Source organism: Sturnus vulgaris, chromosome 2 (genome assembly GCF_052056855.1).
Source record: "Sturnus vulgaris isolate bStuVul1 chromosome 2, bStuVul1.hap1, whole genome shotgun sequence".
NCBI lineage: Eukaryota > Metazoa > Chordata > Aves > Passeriformes > Sturnidae > Sturnus > Sturnus vulgaris.
This window is the reverse complement of record NC_142244.1, coordinates 24,287,636-24,313,899: the sequence shown is the minus strand read 5'-3', so window position 1 is coordinate 24,313,899 and position 26,264 is coordinate 24,287,636. Positions and strand designations below refer to the sequence as shown.

The following is a 26,264-nucleotide window of genomic DNA, read 5'->3' as shown; positions in this document are numbered from 1 at the left end:
GCTTTCCTGGAGTGAAGGAGAGGAGGGAGGGAGAACAGGGGAGAAGGTTACTCGCTACAAGCAATAGTGGAGATTCCATAACTCAGAGGAAGGTGGTTGACAGAAGCTACAGAAAGGGAAATGTATGGAAGAAAGGCAGAGTAGGAGAGAAGGTTTCTGTGAGAAGGGAATATGTGCAGTTGGCAGGTGTGGGTGTACACATGTATATCTACACCAAATGCATGCGTATTTTTATAAATACAGCTGAGAAGGTACATGTGCATACAAAGGTGTACCAAAATCTATATAGCGTAAATAAAAACCTGAGCTGTGCACCCCCCCAAAAAATTATCAAGTTGACATAGAAATCAAGCAACTAAACAAGAAAGAGTGTGTCTTTTCATTTTGTTTCTTTTAATCCATTGTAGCACTACATTTACAAGCTTTTTCCTCAACAAAAAAAAGCTACATATCTGCACCTCTTTTTAAATGACAGCCAGAACTTTCATAAAACCACCTGACTCAAGGAGCTGTGGCTTTGCAAAAAAATGAGAAAATTTAAGAAGAATCACAAGAAGGTGCTTATGTGTTTGTCAGGTGGCAAATCTGGCAGTGCAATAAACGCAAGAGCACACAAGAGAACCAGCAAAGTGTATGACAGTATGAAGGAGGGGATGTGTTGGGTGTTACTGTGCAGAGACACACGGCCACCAAGACAAGATGTGCAGGTGTTGTCTAAGCATAGAAGACCCAAATTCCATGACCACTGAAACCTGCATGGTCCCAAGTTAGACAGCCTAGTTCTCTTGGGGGGTGAACACAGAGAGAGGTGACTGTTTGAGTAGATGTCTGCATATCATCTTTCTTGAGCATGAGAGATAGGGAAAGTTTCATCATGTGATAGCACAAAGTGGTACAGATGTTTAATGGCTACCCTGCATGGTTGCAGGACGGCTTCCATTTGGGTTAGTGCTGAAACAGATGAAAGAGCTCTGTCTTCACGTCCTTCTCTTCAATATTCAGTCTCACCCTTCTCTCTGCTCGAGCCTGTCATCAAACCTGCAGCCAGAAGCGAGATTGCTGTAGACCAAGAAGAAAAACTTACAGACAGAAGTTAACCATTGCTGAATTACAACAAGGGTCCTACAGAATGACACGGAGGGATCTCAGTTAATAACAAGTTCATGGATTTATGGCTGTTGATAGTAAAAGGCTGCCAGCAGTAAGGTTTGGACTCCATCCCAGGGAGACAAGAACCACTGCTGACTGAACACAAATATGCCTTTGTGCCCCCTACCACCCTCTTCCTGCCTCTTATACAGGTCTTTGCAGGATTGAAAGGTCTCTGCACACTTCAAGGCAGATTTTCTTCCCCTTGTTAGAAGAAGATGTGAAAGATGCCAAGTGCTTTTCTGAAAACCTGTGTGGTGACAGTCCTGGCAGTCCAACAGCTTTTTCTAAGGTCGCCATGACATGGAAGTGACGGGCACAGGAATCACAATTGTGGAGAACACCAGCCTACTTGCAGATGCTGCATTCAGATTAGCAGAAGCAAGTCCTGACCACTCAGCTCTCCCCTACTTACTGTGTGAGGTTGTTTGGAGTGTCCAGTCCCCTTGGGGATTGTAAGCAGAAGAGGACAGGGAGACCTCCTCTTACATGTATGCATGCAGTATAAAACCACAGCAACACAAGCAGCCAATATCACTTAAATGACAAAGCCAAGGTCAGATTAAAACATTTTAAGCATTTATCAGTGGTCCACTTCAACTTCATTCCTGAGTAAGGTGAAAATAGCTGAAGTGACTAAACTGCAGGCCACAGAAAGTGGGCTTAGCTTTGTGTCAGTGCCACAAAGCTTCACAGCCTCAACCTGTGTCCATGGAAGCAGAACACTGTGGGCACATCCAAAGGGGCCATGTGCCCCCAGCAGATCTGAACAGACAGAGGGTGTCTGGTGCTGAGAGCTGCCCATGACTCAGATATAGGGAAGCAGAAGCATTGCTGTCAAGATGCAGGGGAAATCCAAGTGAAGGAGAAGACATTAGAAGTCCATTTCCTCTTTTCAGCACATCTTAATTGGCCATCATATGTTTCAGTCATATTTTTCTCTAGCATATCCAAAATGTTACCACTTCTCAACAAAGATAAATACTTCATTCACATGACTACTTTCTGTATTAAAAAAAAAAAAAAAAAAAGAAAAGTGCTTTTATCAGGGAGTTTAGATTCACAAATTACTTCTGAAAAAGGATATAATTCACGATGTTTAAAAGTGCAGGTATATATCGCAGCTCCCAGCTTCTGAATCACCACTACATGTTCATGTTTCCTGAAAGAAAAAATGTTTTTTGGTAACTTACTGGTTTGAATTAATTTATCATGAAATACCCAACAAGGGACATTAATATTTGCTTTGGGCAAAATGCAAGTTCTGATAATTTGGGCTTTTTCTGTTTACTCCAAGTGCTGTTCATTAATGAAATGAGCATTTATTCCAACTGACTTTTTTTCAGACAGAATTTTATAATTCATATTTCCCTAGATGCAACTTTGCCTCTTCAACGAATACTTTAATAAACTATAAGACAGTCTGGGAAATTCAGAATTTTGGAAGAATGTTTCTAAAACTCTGACAGTGGTTTTCTTTGTAAACAAAACTGCAACAGTTACATGGTATGACTTTCCTAAATGTTTAAAGCACAGTATAGATTCTTACTCACACGTATACACGCACATGCATACATTCTCTAACACACTGCATGCCTACAATGCAAATACACCATCATCTCTCCCTCTAAACACACACAGACCTCTTTAGAATAAGGACATCTACACACACACCTGCACAATGAAATCTTTCTGACACAGAGGCCCTGAAAACACAATTTTATCTCTCTCTTATACACACTGTCATTCCTTTTTTCTAACACAATGTAATCTCCCTCTTGCTCTTTCTTTCTTACACACAGACACAAAACCAGACACACACAGTGTAATCTTACCTCTCTGAGATTCAACTACAGTATCTACATTATTTTCAAAATTGCATAAACATTTTCTGCCTGATATTTCCATTTGTAGACTCCATCATTCACAACTACACAATTGATTGCAGAGATGGGAGGATGTGGAGGGAAGTCCTTGATCACGTAAATGCCTGTCTCTTAGGTAAAGAGGCCTTTTCTGGCAAGATTTCATTTTACAAGCCAGGCGACATTATAAGCAATGTTTTCACTTTGGATGCAGCATTAGTTACAAAGTGCTTCTTGTTATGATACTAATGCACCAGCAAATAGTAAGAGACTTAAACAGCTTGATAAAAAAATCTGCTAGATCACAAAAAGATTTTTTCTGTATTGCTATCATTGCCAAACACTTCATTGATACGTTCCACAATACGTGCTGCAAGAAAATTACAATATGCAGTTACACTGATATTTCCTGTGACATATAATATGCCGTAGGCCCTGAGAATTCAAAAGAAGAAAAGAAAGATGTATAGAGGAGGTTCCACCTCCACTTAAGCTATTATTTCTACAACAAAAGTCTATGCTTAAATCACTTGTATTAGCAGGATTGTTCTAATGGGAATATTAAAATGAATGTCTGCCTCTGCGAGCTTCTCTAGACAATGGAGATTGCCAACAGTGAGAATTAGACGATGCAACACAGATCACTTCTCTTGCATGCCATTGATTCAGACCCAGACTAGTTGGCTGGCAATTTTGGGGAGACCTCTGCAAAATTAAATTTCATATCCTCATTTGATTTCTCCAGATTACCTCACTACAGAACTAAATATTAAAATGAAAATGTATTGAAGGATCTGTAGTTGATCAGGGATATTACAGAGCAGGTAAACAGGCATTTTTTCACAGGGTCTTGTCGGACTATAATGGTTTTTATTACCACCATAGAGAAGGCTTTAAAGAAAAACTGCAGTTAAAGAGTTATTAAAAACAAAACCAAACCAAACCAAACAAAAAAAAAAAAAAAAAACAAAAAAACCAAAACAAAACAAAACAAAACAACAATAACAACAACAACAACAACAACAACAACAACAACAACAACAACAAAAACCAACAGAAAAGCATCTTCAGGGTATCGTCTTAGCTCTAAATAAGCACCTTAACTAAACATAACTAGGGTGCCTAACAGAGAGTAACTTGCTAAAATTCCTGGAAAAATGTTACTTCTATGTCATGAGGGAAATTTTGCCTAAGAATTTGGACCAAAACATCAATATTAAGACAATTTCCTTGGAGACAGGAGCAAGGAATACTTTTGTGGAGCCCAAATTCACAAAAAACCTGATCCATTGAAGGACTGGAAAAGCAAAAGCAGCTGTCCTACTACCAGAGGGGAGTAAAAGAAAGGTTTTCCTTTAATGGTCCATGATACTGCTTTGATTAAACATACCTTGCTCTGAGAATGTTGTCTGACTACCTGTATCAGCATAGGGCCACATAGCTTCAAACAAAAGAACTGCTGAGCCAAGACCAACTGGGATCACAGACGTCTGGAGTGGAGGAATGTAGGCAAAAAACAGGATAGGCACAGGATCTCACTTTAGGAGTTTCTGAGAGGGTTTGAGAGTCGAAGTGTGGTACTCCTGGCTATGACAGCTATAGATAAAACAGGTGTATTGTAAGCAGCACTGAAGAAGTCGTGGGAAAGTCCCATGCCTTGCAGTGTTTTGTCCCTTTTTAAGTTATAATCCCATTAGAAGTGTGAAGCAGTGGTTTTCTGGCACTGCCAAACAGCCTTCACTACCACAAAAAAAATACCTAAACCAAACCACATGATCACTTCTGACAACACAGAAATTGACCATAATCTACTGCAGGAAGCTCACATCTCCACAAACCTTGCAAATCCATGCAGTGAGAGTCAATGTCCCATTCATTCTCTCCACAGAATTCTTAGAGCAGGAGCAGATCCACTACAAACTTCTCCCACACATTACATACCCCCATGTGCCTCTTCCCCTCTTGCCCCCCGGAACAGATGCCAAGTGTCCAGAACTCCGTCTATAGCCCTGTTCACAGCACTGGCACACTGTGTTGCACTAGAGGATGGAAGAGTATTTCACAAGCAGGACCCAATGTCACTCCACCCATGAGATAGGAAAGCATCACTCAGCCCTTTTCTACAGTGGGACACCCTGGGCAGTAGCATATAGCAACTGCAGACTGAATACAGCATATGAGTTTCCTGACTCATTTCCTGATATCTGTGATAGGTAATCTTCTGCATGGAAAATATTCCCTAGAAAACAGATTGGGATACTAGATCAGTTGCCCTCAGGAACTCCAGACTTTTCCTCCTTTCTGACAATTTCTTTTTGATATCAAATACCATGACATTAAGGATCCTGATGATTTTGAGTGCTATTTAAATGTCTTTCCTTAGAAAATTTTGTAGGTTCCACACTGCCACATGAGGGCTGCTGATCTTAAAACCTTACTTGCTGGTTGTGAAACAGATTAATTTATTAGAATCACCTTTGATGCACTCTCTGAGAACCTGTAGGAAAATGTCACCTGTGGGTTAGTCAGCTCATTTGGAAAATTGTTTGCTCAGCATCTACTTGTCATGGTGTCTTGTCACTAATTTGTTGTTAGAAACAGACCTGGGTTTTGGTGCCTTCCTGAACAAATAGGTTTCCTCAGGTCACTTGGTCAGTGGTGGCTGCCCTGTCTCAGTTATCTCAATCACTTCCTCACCTTGTTGTTATTCCTCCAAGCCTGAGAAGTGGCTCTGCCATCATTCTAGTCAAAGCTTAGTGTGGACTCCCGCAGCTCTTCCATTTTTATCTCTAATGAGATTGACCAATGGAGGCCGTTCCATTGAGGACTCAGGAGAAAGACACTAATCAAGCTGACAGAGACACAACACAAAACACTTTTCTCTCCCTCTCTGTATCTTCCACAGTTTCCTCTTCCTTTCCTATTGAGTAATCAACCTAGTTATCTACCTTTGAGTCATAATAGTAGCTAAATAGCTCTTCAGTATTTTAGAAATAGAAAAAAAACAGCATAGTCTTTTGCTTCTTTTCTTTCCCAGGCTGTAGGAGGAATTGTTCAATTAGTTTTTTAGGTGGCATGATTTGCTATCTTGTTTATAGGCATATATGCAAGTGGGTGTTTTGTAGATGTATGTGCAGAGCTCACTAGGGGAGGGTGAGGCTGAAGACCCAAGCTCTGTATTTATTACTGAGAGTGGTGAGATGCACGGCCTTCCACAGCTAATGTGTTATGGACCTCTACAGCACAGCCCAGCCCCTATCAGCACTCTGGCTCCTGCTTTTAGCTCAGCCGCACCAGCAAACCTGCAAAATCACCATGGAAGGGAGATATTTAGTGGGGGAACAAAGAGGAAAAGGCAGCAATTATTTCAGTATCAACTACTTCAAGATTGCCTCTGTCCTAGATAAACAAGATATCTCCTGCTATTGCCTGAACATCTAAACATGAGGGAAATGCTGTGAAGAGGGTCTTTTCTTAGGCCGGCTATTATGGAAAAGTAGGAAATGATACACACGTTTCTCTTCGGGATTGGAGCGTCAGTGGAGTGAAACATTGTGCAGATCTTCGCAGAGACTTTGACATTTCTAGTGCTACAAGACATGACAGCAGAAATTTCCTGGACAGGGTACTTCTCAAAAACATTATTTTTATCAAACTTCCCTAAAAAATGTTTGTGCCATAAAGTACAAATACCCCAAAATATTTTGCCTTCATCGATGACAGATATTGCACTGGCTCCTAACAACCACATTTACAAGAACAGCTTTCATCCTTTTAACAGCTCTTCCTTTCTCCATGTACCATATGTTTTGTGCAGATCCTACAAACAGAGAGTCAGAGGAAATACCAAGGGTCTCCTGCCATTTTTGAAGCTAAGTATTACTCAAGGGATAACATAGCATTGAACATCATGTCAAGAGTAGTCACAGTGAAAGGCATGGTAGAAGAATGTATTTAAGTGGGACAGTATATTTCCAGCATTGGATTCATTGGAACAGTGTTACCTTTATCCAGATTGCATGGCCATTTGGGGACTTCACATAATGCTGGGATGACTGTCTGCAGATTTTAAAGTAAACAGTATGAAAGGGGGAAAAAAAGTATCTTTGTGGACTCCAAGGCAGTCTCTGTCTAAGTTTTTCCAACTGAACACCAGTCTTTCAGTGATTTGCAACAAATTTATCTGTTGCGTTGGTAGCAGTAGAGTAGTAAAGTCCTTGTGTGTGAGTAAAGCCCTTCCTTACACATATGTGTACATGGAGCTGGGACAGAGGGGAAAAGTGAGTGAGATGCTGGGTACTGGAAGAATGTTTTGTTCCTGCAGTGCTTATTTTGCAAAAGTCTGGAAAAAAGAAGAAAGACACTAGAATTGTTGACCCAGCTGGATTCACATTGTAGGTGACTGTGAGACAAAAATACTTTCTTTGAAAAACAACAGCTGATGAGGAACTGGATAATCCCATCCAGAGGGTAGCAGTCAACTGCTAACACAAGCACAATGTCCAGATGGAGACCAGTGACAAGTAGTGTCCCTCAGGGGTCTGTACTGGGACCAGTACTATATAATGTCTTCATCAATACAATCAGGGGATCAAGCACACCCTCAGCAAGTTTGCAGATGACGGCAAGCTCAGTAGTGTGGCTGAAGGATAGTCCAGAGGACGTGGACTAGCTTGAGAAGTGGGCCCGTGTGTATCTCAGGAAGTTCAACAAAGACACATATATCATCCAGCACCTGGGTCAGGGCAACCCAGTATCAATACAGGTTGGGGAATGAAGGGATTGAGAGCAACCCTGCCTAGAAGGAGGTAGTGGTGAATCAGAGGCTGGACCTGAGCCTCACTGTGTGTTTTCAGCCCAGAGAGCCATGAACATCCTGGGCTACTTTAAAAGCAGCAAGACCAGCAAATCAATGGAGATGATTCTACTCCCCTGATTTGCTATCATGAGCAAATGAGACCCCACCTGGAGCACTACATCCAGCTATGGCGTCCATAGCATAGGAAAAACGTGGACCTGATGCAGCAGATCCAGAGGACGGTCACAGAAACAATCCAAGGGCTGAAACACTTCTCCTGTGAGGAAAGACTGAGAGAGATGGGGCTGTTCAGTCTGGAGAAGAGATGGCTGAAGGAAGACCTTAATGAGGCTTTTCAATACCTGAAGCGGGCTTATAAGAAAATGGGGACAGACTTTTTAGCAGGGTCTGTTGTGACAGGACAAGGGGTAGTGGGTTTAAATTAAAAGATGGTAGACTAGACACAAGGAAGAAATTTTAAACTGTGAGGGTCATGAAATAGTGGAACAGGTTGCCCAGAAAGGTGGTAGATGCCTCATCCTTGGAAATATCCAAGGTTCAGGGTGAATTCATATTCAAGTTCAGGGTGAACTGGGTGGTTCTGAATAGACTGATCTAGTTGAAGATGTCCCTACTCATAGCACTAGATGACCTTCAAAGATCCCTTCCAACATAAACTATTCTATGATTCTATGATTTTATAATTGAGGGAATCCTGAATTCAGAAAGCGGAAGAAAAGAAAACAGGCATTTCATCTGCACTACAGTTACAGTGAACCATCCTGAACAGTCATTATATGAGCTCAGCATTGGGATGTCAATAGAAAGTCATTGCATCTATGTCAGATTGATTTAAAACACATGCCATTAAAAAACAAACAAACAAACAAACAAACAAACAAAAAACACCAAAAAACCCCACAAAACCCTCAACCCTAATAAAACCAACCGGACAACCAAAAAAACCCCAGATATGGAAGAATCCATATAGATGCTTTTTATTTCTTCTCTGGGTTTGAATCCTCAGATTTCCTCTGTTCCAATTTTTCATTGTTGTCTGCAACTGTGAAGACAAAAAGCACAAATTGACAAAAATGAGATCTACTATTATCATGTATTTCAATGAATCCAGTGTCTGGGAATTTTAAGAGACACCTGAGGAATCACTCAATAAACAGTGGTGATCCTGCACAGGTCTGTTACGGGCTTTGTGTTAACATGTCAGTACACTTCCCTTTCAATATGCTGTGACCTTTCCTTAAAGTTATGGATTTGTGGAACTGTTGAGCTACTGCTCTGAAATGTGTATGTAACACTTGATTTAAAACCATGAGAAATTTTCTTCTACAAAGTATACTGGAAGTGACAGACTACTTATTTCAAATACAGACATTTATGCCAGCACTGAAGGGAATATATCCCAAATATCACATGCCAGAGGGTCTCTACTAGGCTTTTCCAAGGAAAGTAACACTCCCTTGGGGAGAAGCCTTCTTCCCTCACTTTCTCTTCCTCCCTTTGTCCTGCTTCACCAAGATAAAAGGCTGCATCTTTCACCAGATGGTCAAGCCTGCAGATCCCTTGGCAGACAGCAGCCATATTTCTCTGTTAGCTGGTTCTTATGTGACCAATTCAAATAGTACAAACAAATGATGATGCAAATGCTAAAGATGGCAAGACATTACAGTGTAAAAAAAGGTTATTACAGTATCCTGACAGCTGCACCACTTAGATCACTGCACACTGAAAGTAGGTGTGAGATCGGAGTGACTCCGTCACATCACACTTGGACTCACAGGTAAGATGGTTCATGCATACATGAGAGCATCTCCTCTGAGTATCCAGCACTTGCACAGAGACCAAAATGCTGGGAAAACTTAAGGCTCTGCAGTCCTAACAGCATTACCAAGAGTCACATGGAACTTTGAGCATCCTGCAGCAGAAGCAAACAACATTACACTATGAAGCAGTGGGTGTCTTGAAGAGCATGTCTGTCCAGCTCCCTGCACATTCTCCAGAGCAGACAGAAAATCAGAAGCCAGACTATTCCCAGCTCAGTGGAGTAGTCCACGCATCCCCCACTCCCCTTCTCCTCCCCAGGCAGCAAGCAAAGGAGGGTGAGTGCTAGGAAGAAGGCAGGCTGGCTCCCTGATGTGAGAATCCTGCTCATAAAACTCAATTAAGTGGATTACAGATGAGGTCATTCCCAGCAGTGGGTCACATTCCATTAGAGGCAGGCTCGATGCCAGGCAGACTCAGCACTGCTCAGATGGCAGTAAGATCCACCCCACCACTTATTGTCTCTGCCTCTGATCTCACCATACCTTGCAGGATTTCTTGCCCTGTGCCCCACACTGCGTGGCAGGCTCATTGCTCATCCCTGCTCAATCTCTCAGTGAGGTAATCAGGGCTAGTGTTAAGTCATGCAGAGATATGGGGATGGCCAAGCTCTCTAAAACACCGTGGTCTAGGGCAGCAACGTGGAAAAGGAAAAGCATAGGGAGAAAGAGGCAAAGTGGAGCAAGAGGAAGACGAGCAGAGAGATTCCCTGGAAAACAATGGCAGAGTTCAGGGAAGGACTGAAACAGTCAGCCCCATAAACTGGATTAGTGGTATTTCATGTGAAAGTGAGAACAATCAGAGCTCTCATCTCACTAATCCCAAAGGCTTTTTCACAGCATAGGTATAAGATTACAGCATCGTCTGCTACACACCACCTACAGTCACTGCACTCAGCACTCAAAAATGTGTGTGTGCTTGTATGTGAAGAACAAAGAGTGGGTCTAAGGTATATTTGTGTGTGGGAATTATTGTGTTTGGAAGAGAAAATGGGGGGGAGAGGAGAAGGTGAATGAATCTGTGAAGGGTGAGTGCATGTGGGCATGAGGGCAGGAGAAAGGTAGATGAATGAGTGTGTGGGTGGGTATACATGGGCTAGAGTAAGCCAAATGTTATAAGCACCTGCAGGCATTTCACAAGATTTGAGACCTATTTTGTCTTGCTTTGTACATCCCACTTTGCTTTTCTCTGTTTGCAAACGCTCCTGGCAGCTCAGCTTAATTTGTACAAATAGCAACCGACCAAGAGCGAGCCAAATCTGTTGTGAAATAGGTTGAAGAAGACACAGGTTTTTGTGCAGATCCAAGCAACAGGGGCTTTGTACCATCTGGAACCTGTGTACCAAGTCCCAGGGAAAGGCCTACAAGGGAGATCAATCTAGTTACCTCCCCACCATTTGCCATTCCACGAGAGAAGGAATACTTCAGACCAGTGGCAAAGTGAGACATGCTGTCTGGACAATGATCCTCACAGGGCACGGGACCCACACAGTGCAGGCATCGGCCATCCTGGCATAGGACACCTCAGTATCCACCGCCTCAGAGAGAGCTTTCTCCTTTAGCTCAGAAGGACTGAGAGGAAGACAGCAGCCTTATGTTTCATTCCCTTGTGTGTGACAAGTGAACTCAGTTCGGCAGCGTGAGGCAGTAGGTTTCCTATTTGTTTTACCACCAGTATATCAGGCAAATTTGGACAATTTCACTTGCCTTCTCCACATATCTGTTTCCTAAGACAAAAAACTACCAGTAATGACACAGATATGAGATCTCTTGTTGGAAAGCACTATATAAGACTCACATGATACTATTCTCCTGCACTAGCTGAGGGTGATTGTCCAATTTCCTTTGCATTCATTGGCAGCAGTACTCAAAATGTAAGCACTGAAAAGTCCAAGACTGCACTTCAGGAACTCCAACTCTAGGCTGCCCAGTTCTGCTGCTCCTTTCAGCAAATCATGACCCAGGTTCTGTCTGTGTGTCTCAGGCCCTCCAGCATAAAATACATAGAGCCCATCCTGAGCAGCAAGGGATCTCACAGTCCCTTTGGCACATCCCAGATTGTTCTTGCTGCTCTGTCCTTTCCAATTTCACTACCTGGCTTGTATATTGAGTGTGTTAAGAGTCCAGAATAGCTGAGATGCAAAAGTACTGTGGCCACACCAATTCTTTCCCCATAATGGTGCTAGAAGAATTTAGGGTCATATATCACAACCAAGCAATCTGACCCTCTGTCTTTTATTCTGTTTTTCCCTTCCTTTCTGACTGTTTTTTCCTTATCAGCATTACTTTTTCTGCTACCCCAAGTGCTGCATGCACTGTGCCAAGCTGCTTCACCCTGCCTTGCTGATGGTACCTGGAATGGCTGACAGTACACTGCTATATCCTCCTATCTGTGTGCATGAATTTGCAAGCCTTTTGCTTTTCACCTTCAGCAGAAATAGAGTGACCTGTCTATGCAATTAGCCCCTACTCCCTTCTCTCCAGGGAACCCAAGAGAGAATGAGAGAAAAAACAAAGATGCTATCAGGGTACCAAAGCACTAGATATAAAAAGCATTTTTCACCCTAACAGTATATCAGGCACTGCCTCAAGAACTGTTATTGAACTACAGCCAGAAATAGTGTGGTCCTATCCTGTGCATTTTCCCCCCTTCTGCTACTCTTCACTTCTTGAGCATATTTCATTCAATGAGATGGTTTAAAGCCCTGCCTGCAAGGACGATCTTTTGTAAAATACCACAGCTCTGCCTTCTAAACCTTCCAGCTGAATGGGACTAACTGCTGCGGTTGCCACGGCACAGGCTACACAAAAATGATGTTTGAGTTTAATTATAATGAGTGGTTGAAGCCACTGCCTCACTTTGCTCTGGGATACATTCCTCTGAAAAGCAGCCAGGTAATTCTGCTGCAGCTGCCATTCCCTCAGTGTCCTGGGAAGGGAGGAAAGGTGACAGGGAGCAGGGCTTTCTGCCAAGTTTAGCTACAGCAAACATACCTGAGCTGGGGGGTCTCAAAGGATGTGGCTATGCCAAGCAGAGATTCCCCCAAGCAGTGCCAGAGGTGGCTGGTGGATTCTGAGGAGTGTAGGCAAAATTCAGTTTTTGTGGAGATTTCAGTTTCAGTGGAGATTTCCTCTTCACTATTCCTACGCAAGAAAAGGAGAAAGAAAGAAAAGGGATTGGGAAAGAAGGCAATAAGGTACTGGAATTTTAACTCTCAAGACTGCAGAAGTAAGGAAATAGAAGCAACAAGGATGTTTCTGAGAGACCAGTAGCCTCAGCATAAAGGTTGTACCAAACTCAGCCCTTCTCTACGGTGGTGCTGCCAACCCAGCTTTGGCAGAACTGACAGCAGAGTTGGTGGTCCTTCAGTACCTCATGCAGCTATTGCTCACCTTTCCTGGAGTTAGTCATGGGCAGTTGTGTTCCAAATAACTACAGAGCTGGAAACAATATAACCACATGTGCTCTGAGATCCAGAGAATTCTGCTCAGAAATGGAGGAGATTAACCTCAATGTCACCCTATGCTAATATGGCTAATTTCCTTCTGGGGATAATGCCTCAGCCTGGATACGCACAGATACCCCAGCCCATATGGGGCATGCTCAAGTGCTCACAGCACAGCACTGCCTTATCCAGCTGGACACACTGTGAGGAGCTCATATAGGAGTGGTGTTTTTCACTTCCCTAATGGGCATTTTCTTCTGAAGTGCAAGCAGTTCTTGGACTCAAAAGTCCCTCTCATCTGCAACAAACATCTCCCCAAATGCTTTAGGAATCTGCCACTCCCTCCCTTCCTTCCTTCCTTCCTTCCTTCCTTCCTTCCTTCCTTCCTTCCTTCCTTCCTTCCTTCCTTCCTTCCTTCCTTCCTTCCTTCCTTCCTTCCTTCCTTCCTTCCTTCCTTCCTTCCTTCCTTCCTTCCTTCCTTCCTTCCTTCCTTCCTTCCTTCCTTCCTTCCTTCCTTCCTTCCTTCCTTCCTTCCTTCCTTCCTTCCTTCCTCCCTCCCTCCCTCCCTCCCTCCCTCCCTCCCTCCCTCCCTTCCTCCCTTCCTCCCTTCCTCCCTCCCTCCCTCCCTCCTTGGAATCCTGGAATCCTTCCTTTCTGGAATCCTTCCTGGAATCCTTCCTGAAATCCTTCTTGGGTTTTTTTTGTTGTTGTTGTTGTTGTTTTCTTTTCTGGGTTTTTTTTAGTGTTTTTGTTTCCTTCCTTGTGGCTGAAAGCCTGAGTTCCCACATATGAGAAGCAAAAGCCAGACAAGTCTCTTAGCTCACATTTAGGAGCTCACCTCTTCTTAGAGACATACAGTAACTGAGAATTTTACCAGAGTCAGGGAAGTTTGCTGTAAACCTTCTTGAGGGCTTTTAGAGTGTTTTTCTTAATGAATATTTAGGACTTCCTGAAAAAGACCAAAGTCTGCATGGAGCAGTAATAACATTTTTGTCAAATTATGGAATGCTGGTGGCAAAACTAAAACAAAACAGAACAAAATAAAGAAATAATAAAAAAAACCATCCCAAAATCCCAATCAAAAAACCAGTAAAAAACAGACAAAAAAACCCCAACACCAAAACAAAAAAAAATCCCAACAGCAACAAAAACAAACAACACCAAACAAACAAAAACCAACCAACCAAACAAACAAAAACCAACTCCCAAGTTCCAAAATACTAGGAAAGGTCTTGGTATGCCTGAAGATGGACAGCTAGAAGTGTTACTTGAATTTATCACAAACAATGAATAAAACCTAACATCCAACCAAAAAGTTTCATCAGATACTTTTGGCTTAACATTCTTGTTTTATGTATGTTTATGTTAAACTGATATGTAAATATACACTGAGGCATTTATAACAACCTAAAACAGAAATTTGAACATTTTGTAGTTCTGAAGGTCCTTAGGTAAAACTTGGTGAGTCCCAGCCCCAATGACACCAACACATCTTAATCTTCAGATAAAACTGAGTTTACTGTTCAAAGTACCAGACAGACAACAGCTTTGCTATCTCCACCCTTGTGCCCTGGAGCACTCCCAGCTGCTGCTGTTATAAATGAGAGATAAAAGTCTCGATATTCAGCAAAATTTAGATTGCTTTATTTGATATAGAAAGAGCAAGCAGCGCGCTGGGGAACGCGAGGGGTCACCGCCCACTCCACGCTCCACCGAACCTTGGTTTGCAGCCTCTTCTTATCCTGTGGGTTCTCATTGTAATCAATACTTTTGGGTTTTTTTTTTTTCGTGTTTTTTTTTTTTTTTTTTTTGCTGTCATAGTTTTGCTAGGTAAGCAGTGGTGGTTGAATAAACATCCTTACACAAATTCACAAAGCCTTTGGGTGATAATCAGTCACAGATAGCCATCTGGTCCTTGTAGATAACCACCAGAGAAGTTCTGGAAGTCTGGTTCTTGAGATAGGCAGCATTGATCAGACAAAGGCAGGAAGGGCTTTTTGGGAAGTTCGATTTTGCAAGCTGGTAGCCGATACAACTTGTTTGAAAAACATAACATAATGTAATGTAACATAATACAACATAATATAACATAACAAGGTGATTTTAAACAGAATTATTTAATCATATAATTTCCTTTATCTAGTGCCCATGCTTCACTTCAGAGCTTAGCATTCTGGTTTATGCAAATCCCAATGCTATTGTGATTAACACGAATCTTTTATCAATTGTCACAGCTGCTAACACTTCTGCACGGTTCTTTTAGGAAAACACAGCCTGCAGTGGACACCAGCACACATTCCTGGTGTCCTTCTTGTATACATAGTCACTGGGCTGGCATCAGGCTGATTCCAACCAATTTACGTCATAGGCATATATACAAACGGAACACAGATTGTGATCCTTGGCTTCAAAAGGTGAAGCCAGCTGCATTTAACCCAGTGGTCTCACAGCAAAGCTCTGGGACTGTTGCTTTCCACTCCCAGGAAGATGCGGCATTGCTTGGTCACCATGGTGACCAAGCACTTTTTTTTTTTTTTTTTTTTCCGTAGGTAACCACCACCCTGAACTGAGCAGCTCTCTCCTGGGTGAAGCCCAGGCCCGTGTACTCACACACGGGCAGTTTCCTTTGCCTGTGCAGCCCTGCTGGAGCTTTGTCCACTACTCCAAGCTCCGCCACCACCTTCCCGCACCAGGTATTTCAACACTGGAGCGTGATCACGGCGCTCCCACCAGAGGATGCGGCTGACTTAAGCTGCTAAATATTTAACGGGGAGAAAGGCTGGTGCCTTCCCTAAGCCTGCTGAGGGGGATGTCCGCGGAGAATGGCAGTGTTGAACAGCCACCCGGCCAGGCGACCATGGAAGTGACAGCCGGGCATTGCAGTATCCCCACGCTCTCTTCATCCTCCCCTTCCTCCCCTGCACACTCTGTCACTGCCCTGCGTTATGGGCTGCGTCCGGCCGAGCTGTGCCAGCCGGAGCCGTCCCAGCGCCCTGGGCTGCCTCCATCGCCCGCGGGGCCCGCGGGAAACCCTCTGGTTCCCAAGCGAAGGGTTAAGGCCGCCGCCCCTCGCCGCCATCGCTCCCCTGCCCGTCTCCGCAGACATGTCCCCTCCGCCGGGCTCCTCCCGCGGTCTCCATGGAAACCGGCCCCGAGCAGCTGCCGGCTGCGCCCCGACCGCCGCGGCCTCGCCGGGAAGGTGACGGCACAGGCAGCCGCCGCCCGGCCCCTTTCGGTTCCTGGAGAAGCGGGCGCGTTCCGCCGTGTCCCGTCGCTGCATGGGGGAGCAGTGGCTGGACGTGCCCTGAAAATGCCCAGGTGGCCACGAAGGCCAGCGGCATCCTGGCCGATCAGCAATAGCATGGCCAGCGGGACTCGGGCAGTGATTGTCCCCCCATACTGATTGTCCCTCGAGTGCTGTGTCCAGTTCTGGGCCCGTCACGACAGGAAGGACATTGAGGTGTTGGAGTGAGGTCAGAGAATGGCAAGGGAGCTGGGGGAGGGTCTGGAGCACAAGTCCTATGAGGAGTGGCTGAGGGAGCAGGGGCTGTTTAGCCTGGAGAAATGGAGGCTCGGGGGACCTTATCACTCTCTACAACCACCTGAAGGGAGGGTGTAGCCAGGTTGGCTGTTCTTTCAGGCAACCAGTGATAGAAGAGGAAATGGCCTCAAGTCACACTAGGGGAGTTCTAGATTGCGTAATAGGAAAAAAATTGACTAAAAGGAAGGACAAACATTGGAACAGTGAGCTGTGGATAGTAGAACTGCAGAGGGAAGTGGTTGAGCGACCATCCCTGGAAGCGTTAAAAAAATGTGTGGATGTGGCACTTGGGAACATGATTTAATGTGGAACATGGAACATAGTGGTGCTGCGTTAATGGTTGAACTCGATGATCTTGAAGGTCTTTTCCAACACTAAGAATTCTATATTAAAATAGAGGTGTAGGTGAGTCCTCTGGTGGCCCTGAAGTGGGATATGGAGCTGGGCTCAGGGCTTTGTTCTCTTCTGTGTTCACCTCCAAGATTTTCAGATTAAAACCTAGCCAGAAATGTTACACATTTCTACCATAGCCCCTGTAACAAACACTTGGTAATAATTGCCAACTCTTGTGGCTCCCTGGCTCCTCTACCCAGTTTTATGTTCTGGTGAGGGCTTCCCTTCTCTGGGGAGATGAACCAGGCTTGTCCTCAGGTGACAGAATTTTCCTTTATCCACTGAAAAAAAAGAAAATCTTACACATACTTGTTGTTTGGGTTTGGGTTTTTTATATGAGATGGCATTGACCTACCCTGAGATACAGACTTCCAAATATGGAATTTGCTTTCACTTGAGGTTGGAACATATCCTCTTTGTGGCAAAAGTTGTCACTAGCCCACCCAAGTCTCTTTGCACTGAAGATCCTTTTGCACTGTCCCGTGTGTGCCCACACAGGCAAATTTGTTCACAGCTCTCTGGGGAAGAGTTGCACTGTGCAGCATGAGGAGGGAAAGGCTCCAGAAACCCTCACAAAATGCACAGGTAACAGCAGATCCTGTGGGAACAGGTCAGGCTTTGCTTTCATCTGTGAGCCAGCCTGGAGAGTTGGCCTGGAAACATATGCCAAAGGATGTCCTAAAAGTAGGTTGAACACAAGAAATTCAGCTGTGTTGACTAATTGTCCATAGTGAATTGTCCTATTTTTCACCACCCATATCTCAAATGCACTGTCCTGGCTAGCAGAGCCTTATCTCCAGTGTCAGCTCTGAGATACTCTTTATACCTATTCTGCCTATAAGGTCAAAGAAGGGCTCCAATGTCAAATTTGACTCTCTTTTCTAATGCTTTTTTGTTCTAGCTCCAAAATCATCTTCTGCCCTCATCTTCAACTTTCCCAAATCTCATCCTGATCTCGTGTCCCTCATTATATAGCTGCTGAAATCTTTCTGCCCAATTTCTCTGTAGTTTTTCATTGTGTCCTTAACCAGCAATTATAGGTCAGAGATCAAAAGGAGCCTTTCTCCATACCAATAAGATGCTTCTGAGAATAAAATTTTGCCTGTGAACATAGGGCTACTTTATTGTCTCTGCTCTTTTAAATCAAACTGATTGCCCCCAGGTTTCCTTCCTCATGTTTTTCTTCTAATGATCTCTTCCATAGTCCAAACAATTTGCAGTGTAGGATCTCCTTCTTTGATATTGTCCTCCCAAACCCTCACACTGATGGGTCCCTGTCACAGAAAGGGTGGCTGCAACAAAACTTTTGGGTTCAGAGTATTGAGGGTTTAAGTGACAAAAATAAAGGAGTGGAAACAACGGAGTTGGCCAAAAGCTAAAGAACTTTAATGGAAAATAAAACAGGGATGATACCCAGAAACTGAATGCTGTATGGGGACAAACTCCAAGGACCTAAAACAAGGTGGGGAAGGGGGCATGACAACATATACACTTGGGGGGAGAACTTTCTGGAACTATGACCATATAAGGGGAATGAGTAACCAACAGGGGACCAGAACTTCAACTAATTAACATAACAACACTAAGGACTGTTCGAAGAACACTCAGGTTCTGCCCTAACTTAACAAATGTTTCCCAGGGCTTGAACTCAATGCCTGGGTCTTTCTTGGTGAGAGTTGGCTGACTCTGTGTCCAAGCCAGGCTGATTCCCACAGGCAATTCCCTGATATGGGACAGCACAGACACTGTAGCTGGTGTTTGGCTTCACCCAGGGAATGTGTCTCCCTGACTGCTATTGGCTGATTAGAAGATCTGATGTGGTCTAATAGGCTTGGCTGTTAAATGCAACCCCCTCAGCTGCAAAATGCTGGGTAGAGTTGCTGGCGGCTCTCAATTTTCTGCTCCTCTTCTCTTTTCTTATTACACTAAGTAAATATGACCCTTTCTTCTTCTTTCCTAGAAAAATCTATTTAGCAGACATTCAAATATGTAAGTAGTGAAGGTGATAGAATAGAAATGCACACTAACAGAGCACTGAGGGTATAATTGGAATACATACAGAGCCTAGGCTATTCAACCCTTTTAATGGGAAGGAAGGTGAGTTCTCCAGGTATGCTGGTCCAGAATAAAGGTATGGATCAGGGGGAGATAGGTGCTAAGTATTATATCAGATTCTTAAGTCTGCCAGTCATAAAGATTGCAAGTGAAGTATAGGTAACTATTATTTGATTTTGTGTTTTAACATGACTGTACCTTTTTCTTTAGAATGAGCTCTTAGACAAAACATCAATGTTTTTATGACTCTTGCAGCTGATCACAGTCATGAAATGTCTGTGGCCAGAAGAAGCTCCAACTGACTGATAGTGCAGCAGGCACCTAGAAGCCACCAAGCTGTGTAGCAGCGAGGTATGGAATTAGCTATACGAATGTCTGCCTCAAAATATGAGAACTCAGGTCTCAAAATAGCCAGAACCTATGATGGAACTTCATTACTCCACTGATCAATAGGTAGAAGAGAGAAAAATATAATGAAAAAAGGGTAAAGAATTAGATTCCTAGGAGGTATATGTGTGATAAAGCCAGATTCTGTCTGGAGTTCAAAACCCAACAGGATGAAGATGATACAGGCAGGGAAAAAAATCAGCCAATTTGAGATCTGGAATAAGAAAATGTTAATGAAAGAAGGTCTTTTCTCCATGTCAGCATGTGCAAGTGTATATGCTAGAGCACCTAAGTTTCTGACACACCTAAATTCTTAAATTTATACTTCTCAGGACCTTTAATTTGCTCTATTAATTCCAAATTCAGAGAAAAGAGGGCTCAAATGGATACTAGTACACAGACACGGCTGTCATCTACCTTCCCTGCCACAAGACTGGATCAGATACCAATAAATGACCACTATTATTTCCTTCAAATTTAGTGAAGTAGTGAGATACTAATCAAGCCATCTTACAGTCTGAATGATGGGACCAACACCTAAGAGATGTTTGAACATGCAATGATAAACCATCTTCAGGGACTTGTAGCATTACCTGATTTTAGTCTTAGTTTACCTTCAACGTAATGTAGGGAAAAGAAGCAAAAAGGGAAAGTTTTAGCTCTCAGTTTCCTCTTCGAAGAGCTTAGCTGTGTTAGCTTGTCACTTATTACTTAGGAATACTTCTACTTTGTACATAAAGATTAAATTTGCCATAAAACAAACTCTATTTTTTGCTTTGTACGGAGTACACCTGAAGAAATAAGGTCAGGACAAGCAACACCTAAATGAAACCACTTACAATAATGTTTGCCTGCCCTGCGTGTATCTATCCTAAATGGTAGGAAAGTATGAAATCTTCCTTCTATTGCTACTTTTAGTGGGTAAGCAGGGAGGATAGGCATGGGACCTTCCAGACGCATGAAGATGACTTCATGGCATGGTTCAGAAGCAGCAGGAACAAAAGTCAGCTTAAACCATCTTTAATAAAAGCTGTGCACAGCAAGCACAGTCTCAGCCATAAGCAGCTTTACACTGCAAGCATAACACAGAGAAACCAGAAACAGCACATACTACAGAGACCAAGTGTCTCTTTCGGTGGTGATTCACAGGGGCAAATGAGGACAAAATTAATGTAAGTAGTGGAGAAAAACTGACATTGCTGAGGAAACCATTGCACTTGATGTCATTTTAAGTCTAAACTAAATTCCTGACAATGAATCAATGTAGTTTTGTGTTATTCTACTATTGCAGCCAGCCCAGAGTGGGCCATGGTGACAAATACCTTCCAGGCTATCTCCATGAAGCAGAAGCCCCTGCTATTTCAGCCAAAATGCCTGTAGTGATAGTATATGCTTTATGTGGTTCAGCTAGGACTGGGAAACCTGATCTCATAAAATTTGTCAACATGAATTATGATTTTATTACATTAAATGGCATTCTGGCATTTGCCCATACACCACATCACAGCTGAGCAAACATATATAGAGGCCCCTCTGCCAGAGCATGCAGGCATGGGGGCAAAGCTGTGGTTGTTACAAGGCCTCCTATCTCTGAGCCTGTCCAATTTGGTCATAATTGACATCTCAGCTGAGATGTTTTATCAGTATAAGTTCCCCCTCCCTGCCTCATTCTTAAGCTTTCAGAAGGTAGGCGCTTGGTCCTGTGTCTATTCAGAGGAAGCACCATGACCTACATGTCTGTCCCTGACCTTTAGCCTGATCAATAAAACTACAAATTGGTCTTTTCTTATCCTCGACACTTTAGTCATAAAATCCCTATTGAGATGGAATGAAACACTGAACTTTATGTCCAGGCATCGTGAACATGTTTCGTGGCAGGGAGAGACTGGCAGTATTTCAGCCATCAAATATACTACCCTCTTTCACTCACTCTCTGTGCAGCAATCCTGTGTGTGATATTTGAAACCTAAATAATGCCATTTTTAGTTCTATATTCATACATTTCCCCAAATATTCCAGAACAGCTCGAACCTTTCGTGTTCTTTAACATTTTTTTACTACCATGCATGCTTTCCCCTTTTGGTGGTGTTCAGGAGGAAGAAAGGAAGAGGCCTTCTTTCTCTCAGAGAGGAACAGAGATCATTCGGGGAGAGTCAGCAAAGCCCAGTAAGAGTGTAATGCTGGTATTTCTGTTGCCTGGTGTTTTGTCCCTGCAGGGGACTGCCTGTAGTGGGACAAGAAGCATGAGTGGACATGGGAAGGCACAACCCAAGGCTCTCATCTTCTTAAACGTGGCACGATGTTGGCAGACCTAAGCTTGCATTTGTCCTTGTGCAAAAAACAGTACTTGGGTCTGAAAAAGTATGGAATGGGTTGGGGGCTTTATACCAACAGCCTTTATCATAAAATAAGAAGGGCTTTAACATGGCTGTAAATGTGCTTTTTGTGTTACTTTATACCCATTGCAGAACAATTCAGAGGGAGAAAGGAGGTTGTACTGCACAGTTTTGTGCACAGCTTGGAAAATCTATTCCATCGTTACAGTGAAATAGCTGTTGGAGCCACATGCTTTCTTCATGCTGGCAAGAGTGTTGTGTATTTAGCATGCTCAGCTGCTAGTGTGGTTGTAAACCGTACTTTTTACTCAGCTGCACTGCCATGGCATGGCCTTGAATAACCTCCTGTGACACATCAGGGCTTTTCACTGGTGAAATGAAACATGACTGTGAATCAGAGGAAAGAAGAAAATCCTAACAGACTCTTCTGATTCCTTTTGGATAGCCAGGCCATTCCTTTTGCCAGGAAGGCTTGCCATCATGTATATCTATCCACAAAACCTACAAAGCCAGATCCAGTCAATATAGTGGACCAGAAAACCAAGAGTCTTTGGGTTCTTGAAAGCCCAAGAGGAGTGGCATGAAAATAACAGCATCTGCTATGTGGCTTTCTGATGCTGCTGTGTGCTACCTAACACTGCTGAGTCTGCAAACACGACTTCCTCTGCCTCAGCTTGCAGAAGACCCCAGAAATGCTGTGCTGGAATTACACAGCACATGTTCAAGGCAGGCAGGTGGCAGGTTCAAAGTGGAGCAAAGAAACAGCTCCTTTATGTAATGCACAGTTAAGCTCTGGAGTACCTTTTCTCAGGATTTAATGGGTGCTGGAATTTCATGTGAGTTTCAGAACTAATCCAGTACAATCCTGGAAAAAGCAAACATCAGAAACTACCTGATGCAACTCCTCTGCTACAGGGAGTTCTTAAGCCAAAACTTGCTGAAGACTGGAATATACAGGGCAGGTGTTTCTATATGCTGGCCTTGTTCTCTACTCTCCTGTCAGAGAGAGGACTCTGGTCTACACAGAATGGATGCCTCTGCTGTCTCTGGTTTTACACAGTCTTACATATTTCAGGATGTGACAAGAGTCTTCTGTGTTTACTTCCATGCAGAGAAATCCCACCTTCAGGAAACAGAGGCTTTTCCTAAAGAGACTTTTAGTGACATCTACTTTTAATTACACTGGATCCCTACATCTCATTCCAGAGACAGGACTAACATCTTCACCTGTTTATCCTTTATATAATTTGCTGGATGATCTTTGGGTTGTACCAGAGATCAGGTCTTTGTTAGAATGTATACTGTAGTATCTTATAAGAAAAAAAAAGAGGAGTTGTTCTTCAGAAGAACTAGCTGCCAAAAAAAAGAAGATAAACAGAAGAAGTGGCACAGCAGAACAGAGAGGGAGCACAAGCTGAGGAAAAGTTGGTCCCATTGGAACTGCTAAGAAAACAGTTCACATCTCACAACTCCCAAATGATGCCACACAAACCTCACATATCATGCCACCTGGTCCAGTCCCAGGTTATTTTTAAGCCCTAACTCAGAACAGTACTTTTTTCTATTTTGTTTAAAAGTGCTTCCTGATTTTATAACTGAATGTCCTTTCCTCTGGGAAAAGGAGTGCTGTCTGACACAGGAAAACATCTCTTTTGGTGGTGGTTATTGCTCTGTATTACTGTGACCATTTTCTCTCCTTTTGCAATGCCATTAAGGACTGAAGGAGGTGAATAGTTAGAGGATAATACACCATTAGGCACCAGCCCTAACTGCACAATACATTTCAAGTACATCGATGTTCACCTCCCAGTTTCATCTGTAGTCCATGCTCTGTAAAAGATACCAACACTGATATAGCTGAGGCTTGCCCAGACACAAACTCTGTTGGAAGCAGTGATACTAGTAAACCATCATGATTTTAGCAGAACCAGGATTTCATATTCCAATTTCCCAATATGTTGTCTCATGTCATATTTGAGCATGGAACTTGAATAACGTTGTATAAACGCTGTATAGACATATAATATGCTGCGTACCAACAGATTTGTGTTGCACTTGATCTAGTCATTCTGACTTCTTTATTCATGTGTTTGAGCTGTGCAAGGAATAAATATCTCTGGTACCAGATTTAGAAAGAGTGTATTTTATTGCAGACAAGAAGATATTATCTGCTCTGGTGGCAGTGCGGGGGATTGATGGCAGTTTACAAAATGCAGAAATTCAGTGTGTGTGTGTGTTAATCTCTGATAGGCTTATTGCTGTACTAAACTGCTTCCATAAATTGTAGGTTTAATGCTGCTTTCAGGTACACCAACACATATCCAGTAACTCCTGGAGAATTTTAAGATATATAAGTTACAGCAAAATATGATCCCTTGTAGTGTCAGTATTGTTTTAATGCTCATCTTTTCAATAGGTGGAATACATAAACACTCGAGATTGTCACTTACCTCACCAAATTCAGCCTTGCTGGAAGGCAGCTGAAGATATCCACTGAGTATAGCAAGGAGGGGCAGATTTCATAAACCCATTATATGGGGTGATTTATGTGGCATTCATTGTGACTGGGCTTGAGGTGTATATTTGCCTTGTTTTTACAGTATATGGCTGGTCAACTCATAATGCATGTTGTACTCAAATCTATGGATAAAATATGAAGTTCACAGAGGAAAAATAGGAACAGAATTTACATTTCATTCATTTTTTCATGTCTACTGTTTCTGCACTCTCAAAAATCAAAATGCATTTGTTGTATCCTAATCTACATCAATCTGTCCTGCAGGAGCATTCATTATTCTTTTATTGTCAGCAAAACACATTGAAAAAAGGGTATTAAACATCTGGCCAACATACATTTATGTGGCCCAAATGGCATATTCAAGTTCTAAGAATATAAGAATTTCTTTGGAAACAAAAGTAGTTTTCCCTGTGACTTGGGAGAGAAGCTATAAAATATAAGCTTGTATAAATAAAGCAGTGTTCTCTACCTGAGACAACGCAGAGCATAAAGTTACCTGAGAAGTGCAAACTCCTGTCCTCTACCACTAATCCCATTTCAAGTCTAATGGGAGCATTTAGATTTAGCTGCTCTCGTTTGCTGCTAATCCTCGGTGATTGACAAAGAGACAAGTTTAGGACTAGAGATAAGACAAAAAATGAATATTGCCACAAAAACCAACCAACCAACCAACCAACCAAACAAACAAACAAACAAAACCTTAAAGAACAAAAAGAGCAGAGATTTACAGAATAATGAGGACCAGAAGAAAAAAAATAAAAGGGGGCAAAAATATGTGGCCACAGGACATGGGTTTGTTTTCACCCCAACTGAGAGGTCTCAGCTGTGGCTGGTGGTAGGACCTAAGAGGAAGATGCTGAGATGCTGTTTGCAGAGGTGTGAGAGCAGGCACAGCTCAGCTTCTGTGAGGCTGGTGTAAAAAAAATGAAAAGCTGGGAGGTAAGCTCCCAAGTATCAGTTCACAACCCCAGCAAGGTTTTTCAGCCTCAGAGAATTTTCCTGCTACCAGCACATTTTGGTTAAGAAAAGTGATTTTCTGCAGCAGTGGAAAAAGGCAAGAAAGGCTGAAAAGTGGGGGAGGGTGAGAAGGATCAGTGGCACTTTTTGTGCCATCAGTCTGATGGAAAGGATAGTAGATTTCAGGAAGTGTATGAACAAGAGAGGTTGGCAGTGAGATTTTCAGATTTATAAATGACAGATAGGTGATAGGGTCTGTCACCTTCCCTCCACTTCTCTTGCCACTTCTCCCCTGATGTCCTTTATTCCTTTCTTACTCCCTGGAGTATGTGGATTCCATTTCCAATTTGCTGCCTTCCCTAAACCCCACAATCACTACTCTCTACTTGAGCAGCCTTCTGCCTACACATACTTCCTCCGTCCCATCTATCATCCATCTGTATCCTATCCCACTCTTCAAAACAGCTCCTCCAGGCAGCAGAGATTGTTATCATAAAAATGGAGGCAATGGGGCACAGCTAGGAAGGTGGAAATGGTAGAGGAAGGAGAAGGGGATACAAGTGCCAATGATGATTGCTGTTGATGTAGGGGGCAACAAAGGCAGTGTGCAGATTGGGCATCTCTATCTAGGAGAGAATAGGCACCTGGTTATCCTTTTTGAAGCTTTGTCTTAACACCGCTGCATACCTTAGAGCAGTCTAAGTCACTGTAGTATGCCTAGGTCCATTTGGGATGGGCAGGGGCAGGTCTGGTCCTATCCAAAATACACGTGGGCATTGGAAGACACATACCCTGTAGGAGCTGTGAAGGCTGCAGCCTCCCTCTGCCATGGGACCTCCAACCCTGGACACAGCTGGCTGGCACACATGCAGGGTGCCAGAGAGGGACACTGAAAGGAGTGCTGAACAGGGAAAGTAAGAGATGGGAGGTGGGGTAACTGGTGTGTCATGCATAAGGTGCACTAGCTGGCTGGGCTGCCAA

The 26,264-nt window shown here is 43.1% G+C and overlaps 1 long non-coding RNA gene across 8 annotated transcripts in view; it reads right to left on the bottom strand.

Annotated features, from left to right (window-relative positions):
* Positions 1 to 372: 372 nt before the first annotated feature.
* LOC148224682 (uncharacterized) overlaps positions 373 to 26,264 on the bottom strand; it is a 128,644-nt gene continuing 102,752 nt past the window's right edge. For all 8 annotated transcript variants that reach the window (XR_015801192.1, XR_015801191.1, XR_015801195.1 and 5 more), the window contains 3 exons: positions 12,645 to 12,794; positions 8,762 to 8,875; positions 373 to 2,311 (listed from right to left, as the gene is read on the bottom strand). This is a non-coding gene — a long non-coding RNA (uncharacterized LOC148224682). The remainder of the gene's footprint in view (positions 2,312 to 8,761; positions 8,876 to 12,644; positions 12,795 to 26,264) is intronic.